Source organism: Myotis davidii, unplaced genomic scaffold, assembly GCF_000327345.1.
Source record: "Myotis davidii unplaced genomic scaffold, ASM32734v1 scaffold530, whole genome shotgun sequence".
NCBI classification, from domain to species: domain Eukaryota; kingdom Metazoa; phylum Chordata; class Mammalia; order Chiroptera; family Vespertilionidae; genus Myotis; species Myotis davidii.
In genome coordinates, this window is record NW_006282272.1 from 863,324 (window position 1) to 874,381 (window position 11,058).

Genomic DNA, 11,058 nt, shown 5'->3' on the forward strand with positions numbered 1-11,058 from the left:
CTATGCATGCAACCTCCTCCTGTCTGGTTGTGACCTGTTACAGCGTCCTGGCCTAATTTGCATATTTCCTCTTTATATATATATAGATATAAGCAGACACATCTAGGTACATATACACACAGAGATATGTCTATGCAGATATACATACCCTACTGGTTGTTTCTCTGGATAACCCTAATACATATATGTATTTGCATATTTTTGTATGAGCATGCAGAATGGTGTGAAAGAATATAAACCAAACTTATCACTGGTGATCTCAGGGGGTGGGGTTAGAGTGGGGAGGTATAGGTTTTTCCTAAGTGTCCTATGCTTTAACTGGGTACAAGGTGAAATACCTTTGCAAATAAACCAAAGCAAAAGAGAAAAAAACCGTATGTCATGTGGATTGTTGCTATATCATGGTAGGTCACATTAAATTGGGACAGGACTCCCAAATGCACACTTATTAAGTACCTACTGTGTGTCGATGACTGAACAAGACTAGAAACACAAATGTCAACAAATCATGATTTCTATTCTTGAAGAGCTCAGGAATTTGCAAACCTGGTACAACCAAAATGTCTGCATTTGTGGACTATTTCACGGTGCATTTAATGAGTTACATCTTCTTTGCTCTAACTGGTCTCTGCAGCTGTCATCCAGCACCGTGGGTGGTCCGAGAGGCCATCTGGGAACCGTGCCAATGCTCGTACAGAAACAGAGCGATAATAGTACAAAATACGCTTTGAAAGAAGTTAGTTGAGTTTCTTCTAGTTAATTAAGCCCAGTTTTGTAACACACAGATGAAAGGACCGAGGTTGGGGGTCAGATGAGTTTTCTACTTGAGGATCTCTTTTGAATTTATTTCCTAAGGTGGACACTGAACAGGGAGATTTAGAAAACTGTAGAGTAAGCCATGAAGCACATCACATGGGTGGGACCAGAATACAGCCCTGCGAGGACCAGCTGTAAGAGGTTGTTGCTGCATTCTAAGTAAGATCAGCCCTCAAGAGGCTGTGATCATTTCCTGTGGAGTGGTTAGGCTTTAGAATCTTCTGAGGCCTTTTAAAAATCACATTCCACCCTAGCTGGTTTGGCTCAGTGGGTAGAGCATCAGCCTGTGGACTGAAGGGTCCCAGGTTCGATTCCAGCCAAGGGCACCAAAAAAGAAAAAAAAATCACATTCCCAGGCCCCTTGCACAGAGACTGATTCAGCACGTCCTCCCTCCCACCCTCAGGAGACTTCACCTCAGATCTCTGACCGCAGGAAGTGAAACTGACCTGGGCCCAGGTGCAGCCCCTGAGACCACCCAGAACTGGTGCGGAGGCCCAGCTCCCCACAGGCTGCTCCCCACCGACCGTCACCTGCAGCAGGGATACTGCGGCAGACAGGCCTGTTGCTGAGACGCAGGTAACTTTGGCTCAAGGACTCCCCCTTGGCCTTGGCAAAGCTTCCCCAGACTGAACTGCAGTCTAGGATTCCTCCCTTTCCTTTCTCCTTGGGGGTCAGACCCGCATGGAGGTCTGCTGTTTCCCAGTCTTTTCCATCTCGTCTTGTTTTCTTTAATAAAATTCGTGCATGTCTGAACCCATCTTCGTGTCTGCTTCCTCCTTTCTGCACTCTGGGCCAGCTACACTGGAGATGCACCCTATCTAATAAAGAGGGAATATGCTAATTGACTGCCACACCCTCACAAGATGGCAGCACCCACAGCCACAAGATGGCAGCGCCCAGTCCCCTCAGCCCTGCCTCATCCGGCCTCAGCCCCCCAGTCCTGTCAGCATCCAGCCTCATCCAAACTCAGTCCCCAAGTCCCCTCAGCCCTGCCTCATCCAGTCGGAGTCCCCCAGTCCCCTCAGCCCAGCAGGGGAAGGCAGTTAGGGGCAACTGGGTCGGTAGGGGACGGCAGTTGGGGACGATCATGCTGGCAGGGGAGCAGTTAGGTGTCAATCAGGCTGGCAGGGGAATGGTTAGGAACCAGCAGTCCCAGATTGTGAGAGGGTGCAGGCTGGGCTGAGGGACACCCCCCCCCCACACACACACACACACTGTGCACAAATTTCATGCACTGGGCCTCTAGTAGATTAATACTGGCCAGTCCCTATACTCAGGGTTCACATAGGCTATTAAAGACAACAGAACCAAATAAATAATTACAACAGTGAGATCAGGGCAATGTGAGGTGATGCATAGGGCATTAGCAGGCCCCAGAGAAGTGGTATTGAACTCAGCTTGGAGCTAAAATGGAGAAAACCATTGACTAAGAGCGAATAAGAGGCAGCAGGTGAAAGGGCCGAGCAGAGGGAGGGTAAAAAGACATCCCAGCCTCTTGTGCTGCTGGGGCTGATGTTGTCAGGTCAAGAGTGTCGAAGAAGAGGCTGAAGAGGTGAGCAGGGGCTGGACACCAGAGGCTTTGGATGCTACCCTGAGGGTTGGACCCTTATCCTGGGGCCAGTGTTTCCCGGATGTTGGTCTGGGCCAGGCTACATGAGAATCATGGGACACCAGATGAAAATACCACCCAGGTGGAGTGCCCAGCCACAGGCGACTACATACGCATTTTCTTCTTCGTTTGTATAAAAATGTAGCCTTTCACGGTCTAGAGAAGGACAGAAAATCCATTCAAGTAGGTTTCCCCCTTATTTTCTAAAGAATTACTTGACTAGTCTCCCTTCACTCTGAAGTATCGTGCTACGGGGCCCATTGTTCTGGGAAAAGTTTTTGGTGTGTGTTGTGTGTGTGTGTGTTTTGTGTGTGTTGTGTGTGTGTTGTGTGTGTGTGGCTAAAGAGGTTTGTTTATTTGTTTGTTTGTTTTCTAGGCCAAGCAAAATAAGAAAGGCCTTGATCACGGTCTTCAGTGCAATGATTGAGCTGAAAAAACCCCCCTCCTTCCCTACCTTTGGTCCAGACATTTCAAGGAGAGAACTTCCCTCCAATGTGCCTGGCCTTCCCGCGTCTCCTCACTCCAGAACCCAGATCTCTACAGGTCCTGTTCTGGGGTTGGCTAGCTCAGGGCCACGGAAGAGCTTAGGCCCAAGGGCCCTGGCCTACGATGAAGAATGGCTGGTCTCTAGTGCTGGAGCCACTGACAGAAGTGGAGAAGCTGCATTAGCGGGGGTGGGGGCTCAGCTGAGGCAGAAGAGCTCTCAGGTTAGCCGTTGTGTGGGGGAGTCTAGGACATACAGGAATGGCCTGGTGACCATTGGCCTGACCAGTGTGGTTCAGTGGATGGGCGTCGACCTATGAACCAGGAGATCGCAGTTCGATTCCTGATCGGGGCACATGCCCAGGTTGTGGGCTCCGTCCCCAGTGTGGGGCATGCAGGAGGCAGCCGGTTGATATTTCTATCACTTCCTCTCCTTTCCTCTCTGAAATCAATACAAATATATTTAAAAAAAAACACAAAAAATAAAATGTGACCATCAGATGACACAGTAAGAGATGGTCCAGGAAGAAGCTGTAAAGAAAAGAGGGAACATTAGCATTTAAGGTGCAGACAGAGAAAGAAAAGCTCTTAGACAACAGAAGACTATGGTTCATGGTATTTTTTTAAAGCAAGCAAATGTGATCAAAACAACTGAAGTCACACCGAGTCCTCGCCCTGTGCCAGGCATTATTCTTAATCCTTTATCTGCAGTAACTCATTTCCCACAGAAACCCTCAGTCATCTGGGCAGATGCTCCTGGTGCCCTCCCACTGCCTGCGTCCGCCCGAGGGCTCTGCCCAGAGTACGGCTGGCTGGAGGTACCAAGGATTTTAAAAAATATATATTTTATTATTAACTTCAGAGACGGAGGGAGAGGGAGAAACATCCATGATGAGAGAGACTCATGGATCGGCTGCCTCCTGCATGCCCCACACTGGGGATGGAGCTGCAACCTGGGCCTGTGCCCTGACCAGGAATCAAACCTGACCTCCTGGTTCCTAGGTGGACGCTCAACCACTGAGCCAGGCCAGCTGGAAGTACCAAGGATTTGAACAACTCCATGAGCAGCCCTCAACCAAAGACTGTGGCTTGTGGGTGTATAAGTACCCCGGCTCCCTCACTGCCATATGGAGATGACGATCTGGCTTATGTTCTACACAGTTTTCCAGAGTTCCCAGTGGGAACAGGCCAGAGCGACCCAAAGTTCTAACTTGCTGAATAATCCACCCTTTCATGCCTTCCCTGTGTAGACTCGCTTCCCTACTCCACTGCCCATGTTTTCCTCCACCTTCCAGATAAACTACTTGCTCTTAAACCCTCACAGTCAGCTTCCATAGGAATTCAAGCTAAGATATAAATGAAGACCAGAGAAAATCTGAAAACAATTAGAGGAATATAAGCGTCTAAATGTACATAAAAAAACGATCACTAAGATGTAATGGTTGGTAACCACCAACTTGCCAGGGTTGACAAGAATGTGTATTTAAACTCACACTAAATCTTTTAAGAAGCAAAACTCTTCCAGGATCATAAACAACACTCAGGGTTTTCTCGCCTTTACCAGGTGTCGAAGCCTCCCCCCTTTTATTCTAGAAGAAAACACGATCCAAATGTCTCCTGAAAAAAATATGAGCTTAAAAGGAGCCCAAGTTTGCTTTTCTAAATCCTCTGGACTCAAACTTAGACACAGCTGTTGCCTGATTTTAGGGGGATCCTAGCTCTTTCCATTTGCAAATCTGAGCTCACTATGAAATACAATTTTATAAACTACATTTTAAGAGAACATAATAAAGACAAAAATATGTTAAAATGATCTCTTCGCATACCTCTCTCAACGCTGCTTTTCTAATCACTGAAGAGTAGAAATCCTACCAATACGTTTTGTTTTGTGTTGATTATACTATTCAAGCTTATGAAACTTTTCCTATGTTGCCATTTTTAAAATGTGTCAGAATATACCACCAAGCAACCAAAAAAAAGGTCAAATAAAACCCCTGTATTGAATTTCTAAAACTATGACAATTTAGCAGGATAAAGGACCAAGTGCGAAGAAAAGGGGGGAATTAGTGAAATGGCCACTGAGAATTTGTTGGTACTCCTTGATTATTTCTGTCAGTGGCCATTTATTTGCTTAAAACAGCTTTTGTTACTCACAGTTATAACATTTCGTAAGTATGGCGTTTTGTACAAGGGAACCTGGTTCAGTCAACATTTCCAATTATCAGCCACGTTGTGGGCCTTATTAAATAAATACTCTTGACAATATATAAACAAAAGACATTGAAGCATGTAACAGAGGGAAGGGGGGAGTGGGAAGAGATTAACCAATGAACTTACATGCATATATATATATATAACACATGGACAGATAATGGTGGGGGGGGGGACACCTGGGGAGGAGGGGGAGTTGGGTGGAGGGTGTCAGTGGGGGGAGGGAGAGGGACATCTATAATAGTTTCAACAATAAAGATACATTTTTGAAAAGTTTTTCCCACTGACCCCCTCCACCCCACACCTGCCCCTGAAAAATGTTCTATATTTGCTTGTTGCTTCCACCTGATTCGGGTAAAATGTGCAGTCAAGATATTTGGGAAAATTGCTATTTACCTCTAAACGTTGCTAAGAAAGCTGCCCCTGCTGTCCTCCATGACGATGCATACGTATAAGAACATGAAGAAGCTATTTGGGGCCTGGAAGACAGACTCTGCATCTTGAGGTAAAAGCTGTTTACCTGGAGACAAAGTCTTGCCATTGCATTGGAATCAGTGTTACAGCATACACAGAGCAACAATATTCATTTATTTGAGGCCTATTTGATACTAAAACTCTGGACTTTTCTTTTTCTTCCATCCAATGAAACTACATGTAATGTTTAAATTTCTATTTTCATAGAGAGTCACTGGCAAGCTCATTTGGTATTGTTTTAAAGGCCACTTTAATATGGTTTGGCTCATATATACCATATTTGCATTAAGATAATTGGATAAAACAGCATGGAAACTGTAATAACCACCATTACAAAAGAAACAGTAAGTGCTAACATATATTCAATGCCTGCTGTGTGCCAGGCATTCTTTTTTAAAAATCTATTTTTATTGGTGTCAGAGAGGAAGGGAGAGATAGAAACCTCAATGATGAGAGATAATCATTGATCGGTTGACTCCTGCATGCCCCACACTGGTCATGTGCCCTGACTGGGAATCAAACGGTGATCTCCTGGTTCATAGGTCAACGCTCAACCACTGAGCCACACCAGCTGGGCTGCCAGGTATTCTTCAGACATACTATCTCATTTTAGTCTTATAACACATCTATGAGGTGAGTCTCATTATTGTCCCTATCTATACTAATAAAAGGGTAATATGCTAATTAGACCAGACATCTTCCAGATGTTTTCTGGACATCCTTCTGGACAAAGCCATGGTGGTGGGGGCTCAGGCAGAGCCCAATTGTGAGAGCAATGTCTGACTGCTGGTTTAGGCCCAAAACCAGCAGTCAGACATCCCCCAAGGGGTCCCATATTAGAGAGGGTGCAGGCCAGGCTGAGGGACCCTCCCCCCATGCATGAATTTCATGCACCGGGCCTCTAGTTTTAGAGATAAGAAAACTGACACAGAGAGCTAAAGGACTTGCCCAAGGTCAAACTATGAGGGGTAGCAGAGCAGAGTTCAAACTCAGCACCTAGACAAGCTGTTGGAGCTAGTTTGTAGTTAGCCCTACCTGAGCCGGCACAAATCAGTTGTCTTAAGCAACTGCCAAACACATGAGAGCCCAAACCTAGATTTGTGTCTATACTTGTCCAGAGATGTTCTTAACTAATAACCTTTGTTTTACTTTCCAAGTGGCTTTACTTGTGTCAGCTTTGAAGTCAACTTCACGCCAGAGGAATCATTCACTCTGAGAACTGAGTCTAGGGGCCTGGGGTCATTTGCCAAATTCAGAGGATGCTAGAGGTTGGCTGAGGGGACTCTGGAAAGGACCGGGCTGTATAATAACTTATTGGCCCCAGTCTTGCCTCATTCTTCTAGTCCCATCTTCTTCTACAGCCCTCATCTACCACCGTACTAGGCTGAATAACGTCACCCAAAGATATATCAGGTCCCAATCCCTAGGACCTGTGACCTTATTTTTTTTAAAAAGGGCCTTTGCGAGTGTAATTAAGTTAAGAACTGTGGCATTAAGAGATTATCCTATTATTCAGGTGGGTCCTAAATGCTATCACATTTATTCTTAAAAGAGGGAGGGGCAGAGGGAGATTTCACACACACACACACACACACACACACACACACACAGGACTGTGAGGATTGAGGCAGAAATTGTAGGGATGTGGTCATTAGCCAAAGAATGCCTGCAGCTCTAGAAGCTGGAAGAGATAAGCGGTGGATCCATCCCTAGAGCCCCTCAGAGAAGTGTGGCCCTGCCAACACCTTGACTTTGGCCCCGTGATACTGATTTCAGACGTCTGGCCTCCAGGACTGAGAGAACAAATGTGTGTCCTTTTAAGCCATCCAGTTTGTGGTCATTTGTTATGGCAGATGCGGGACACTAAAATACATAACCATTAACCCCTGCCGAGACCTTATGTTCCCGCTTTGAAGAAGAAACTGAAGTGCATCTCAGTGAGTGGTTTAGCAGGCCAATGGGTGTCTGGACTATAATTCAGCATTTCCCTCGGTGACTAACATCAGCACAGAACATCACTGGTGTGCGTCAGGAGGCGCCTCCTAAGCCACGTGTCCCTCTTTAGCTCTCGCCTGCTGCTGTTGCTTCTGCCCTGGGTCACCCCACCTGCGCAAGCATCCCAAGACCTTAGAGTCGCTATGCTCTTCTAATGAAGGGGACATGCCATATTTCAAATGTCCCTGAGGCGGTGCATGGAGAGGTCAATGATGTGTGGTGGAACTCTGCACTTTCTGCCTTAGGCTCACGTAACAAATGAACATTGGTTCCATGCCTCTGGCTGCTTGGCACCTCTACATACCCTCCCTATGTTAGGAGAATTTGTACATTTGCCTCCAGGGACAGAAGGTAGAAACTACGTGGCTCAGTGGTTGAGCGTCTACCTATGAACCAGGAGGTCATGGTTCCATTACCGGTCAGGCACATGCCTGGGTTGAGGGCTCCAACCCCAGTAGGAGGCATGCAGAAGGCAGCTGATCAATAATTCTCTCACATCCTTGATGTTTCCCTCTCCCTCTCTGAAATAAATATATATATATCCTATATAATAAAAACCTAATATGCAAATTGACCGAGTGGCAGAATGACCACTTGCTCAATGGCGACCCCCAATCGCCCCGCCGGTTGCCCTGAAGAGGGAGGCGACCCCACAGATCGGCCCTGATTGCCAGCCAGGCCTAGGAACCCAACCCATGCACAAATTTCGTGCACCAGGCCTCTAGTGTGTGTGTGTGTGTGTGTGTATACACACATATGGTAGAAACTTATTTTCTCAGCCTTACCTGCAGCCAGGGAGTAGGGATGCAATGATGCACTCACAGAAGAGTTTGATTTGGACCAGTCAAGGCACAGGCACAGGCACAGCACGGAATCCATCCCAGTGAGGACGTGGAAACTTCCAGGCTTCAGGAGCGCAGTGGCCATGGTCCCAGGGGAGCACCCTAGACTCAGCTCTGGCGTGCAGTGGGAGCGGTCTAATGGCCCAGTTCGGGCTTACAAGCCTGATTCTCTCACAATCCTAGAGTTTCTGGGATCCTACTTCCCTCAATCCCAATCAAAATGGATGTTGTTTGCAACCAAGAATCTGCCTGATGCGCCTGCCACGTGGCTCTGTGTCACCGGCTCGCTGCGTGGTTGCTTCAGGAAGACGACGGGCCTGGCAGGCAGTCCGTGGGGCCTGGTTACCCTGACACCTACTTCTTGTAACCAAGCTCTCTGTAGCCTATCGGCGGTAAATGGTAGCCTCAGGCAGACAGGTATCTGGAATTTTGTTAGCCGGTTGCAGCAGTGAGCTCAGAAGTGTGTGCTGGCCCTGCCGTTCACGTGGTGGCCCAGCTGAGCGCACTGGAGAAAATGAGAGGCTCACTCTAGTCAGCAGCCCACGCAAAGGGGGCAGGATTCCTCCCAACGAGCCATAGGATGGCATCGGGGAGGTGGAGTTCTGCAGCTGAACTTATGAAGACCTAATGAGATGAAAACTCCTCAAGGGCAGAACCTCATGACCTTCTCTGGCTCCCTGGTCTAATTAATAAAAGAATTGACTGATGCTCACGAAATAGATTGCCAAACCTACTAATTTAGGGTGGTCTCAAACCATAGTCCAGTGGTTCTCAACCTTCTGGCCCTTTAAATACAGTTCCTCATGTTGTGACCCAACCATAAAATTATTTTTGTTGCTACTTCATCATTGTCATGTTGCTACTGTTATGAATTGTAATATAAATATCTGATATGCAGGATGGTCTGAGGCGACCCCTGTGAAAGGGTCGTTCGACCCCCAAAGTGGTTGCGACCCACAGGTTGAGAACCGCTATTCTATACTCTCAGTGGAATGTGACCTTTTCCTGAAACCAGGACCCCAGGGACAACCCATCAGACTTCCTTTCACCCTCACACAGACCTGAATATACCACCTGATGGCAAAGAGGTTGTGTAAGGACCAACTTTTAATTAGTGATCCATTCACCATTAGTGGTTACAGTCAAAAATATACTTGAAAACATGTCTCAGGGCTTATCTCAAGATCAAATATTTGGCACTTGTCATCTGTGTTTAGAACCCTGAAGAACTCAAATGGAGGGCATTCTGGTGCATGGGAATCATCGGTTTCACACGATTTGTGGTTTGCTTAGTTCCTCATTTTCCTCTCAATGTACATATCCATATAATTACATAAATTATAGAATAAGTATAGTTGGAATTCCATCCTTATACAAAGTTTCCACCATGTGTGATAAATACGGTATCTTTAGGAAGATCTCATTTCAATGGACTTCTTTCCTAGGTTAAAAACCGTACACTTTTTCAATTTGTTTCATCAATCTGGGCCTTTATTTTCCAAGTTTCTAACAAAAGAAGAGTTAAATGCTTATTCCTACGAGATGGTGTTTTAGTTTTTACGTTCTGGGAATTCTATTAGCTTTAGCCCAGAATCACCTGGCTGGTAGTTTAAACATCAGTTCACTGCAAATAGGTCTGAATTTCCATCCATTTCCTACTATACGGATGCCATTCCCATTCTTGCTTGCGAGCCTTATTGTGGTGCCCCCCAGCCCCATCCTGAACAATTAGACTGGCTTGTAGGTAGTGACTTCCACGATAAAGCAACGTGTCATTCCAGCAGCGAGGCGCTGGGTTTCTTTATTAGCTGGGAAGCTAAGAACATTACAGTGCACAGGGTGCATATAATAAGAGCTGCGTGGGGGCCTGTTAACGTGGCAGGGCCACGCGCAAGTGCAGTGAATTATTGCTCCTGTCAGCCATTTGAAACTAACTGCAGCCACAGAGAAGGGCATCACCCTTTAACCCCATTTGGTTAGGATATTGACTTCTCTCCCCCATCTTCAGGCACCATTGTACCTTTTAGAATAGTGACGTTCAAGCGTTTCTGAGGGCAGCTCAAATACACTGTACATCTCTCACACCGAGAGAAATATAAAACGGCTTAACAAAACCATATTTACTCTCACTACTGTGCTGATCATTTCTACTCTGGTCTAATTAATAAAAGAATTGCCTGATGCTATCACTAAATAGATTGCCAAACCTACTAATTTAGGGTGGTCTCAAACCACAGTCCAAAGAACACAATTTCAGAAACTATTCCTCAGATATTCAAATAATAAACTGGAAACATCTTTATTTCTTCAACTCTTTTTGCTACTCTGAGATTTACTTCCATATTTCTAAATAATATGAATATACTCCTATTTCTCTTTTTGGCCTTTCAAATGAATAATCCACTTGCTTCTTATGGAAAGTGAACCTTTAGCTCCCTTCCACGCTCCTTCTTCAAATATACACATATTTCCCCTCGTTAGCTCCCAATATCTCGTGTACTTTTTAAGTCAACATCCATGTTTATATTATCGTGGTTGTATGTAGCAGTTAGGGTCCTAGCACACGCCAATTGGGTGATTTGAGAAGAGTTTAATAAGGGACCATTTGTAAACATGGGCGGGGTGTA

At 45.9% G+C, this 11,058-nt stretch overlaps 1 long non-coding RNA gene across 1 annotated transcript in view; it reads right to left on the reverse strand.

Annotated features, from left to right (window-relative positions):
- The window catches only part of LOC107181757, a 17,119-nt gene that overhangs the window by 5,674 nt on the left and 387 nt on the right, over positions 1 to 11,058 (reverse strand). The window contains exon 2 of the long non-coding RNA XR_001512461.1: positions 8,375 to 8,936. This is a non-coding gene — a long non-coding RNA (uncharacterized LOC107181757). The remainder of the gene's footprint in view (positions 1 to 8,374; positions 8,937 to 11,058) is intronic.